Source organism: Arachis duranensis, chromosome 10 (genome assembly GCF_000817695.3).
Source record: "Arachis duranensis cultivar V14167 chromosome 10, aradu.V14167.gnm2.J7QH, whole genome shotgun sequence".
Taxonomy (NCBI): Eukaryota; Viridiplantae; Streptophyta; class Magnoliopsida; order Fabales; family Fabaceae; genus Arachis; species Arachis duranensis.
This window is the reverse complement of record NC_029781.3, coordinates 99,650,476-99,650,795: the sequence shown is the minus strand read 5'-3', so window position 1 is coordinate 99,650,795 and position 320 is coordinate 99,650,476. Positions and strand designations below refer to the sequence as shown.

The 320-nt window shown below is 23.4% G+C and overlaps 1 protein-coding gene across 1 annotated transcript in view; it reads left to right on the top strand.

The window, feature by feature from the left end:
* The window catches only part of LOC107471261 (protein LONGIFOLIA 2), a 4,459-nt gene that overhangs the window by 336 nt on the left and 3,803 nt on the right, over window positions 1–320 (top strand). The window lies entirely within an intron of this gene.

Below are 320 nucleotides of genomic sequence, written 5' to 3'. Positions count from 1 at the left end.
TGACTGATAAGTGTTAATTTAGTTTCATATACTTGTGTTTTAGAACATTGATGTGTGGATAATTTTATAATTATTTTGATTAGTGCTGAAAATTAGAATTAAACACTAATACTAACATTGACATTGACATGTTATAATTAATTATTGATTATTAAGTTTAAAATAGCTAATTAATTATTTACTTTCACATAGTTCTCTCATTTCCTGTCTTTTCACTTTTTCTATTGATAATAATTGTCAAGGCTTAAGCGCACTATGAACGAGATTTAAAAAAAAGAAGAAGAAAAAAGAAAAAAAAAAAACAACCTAATCACTGATAA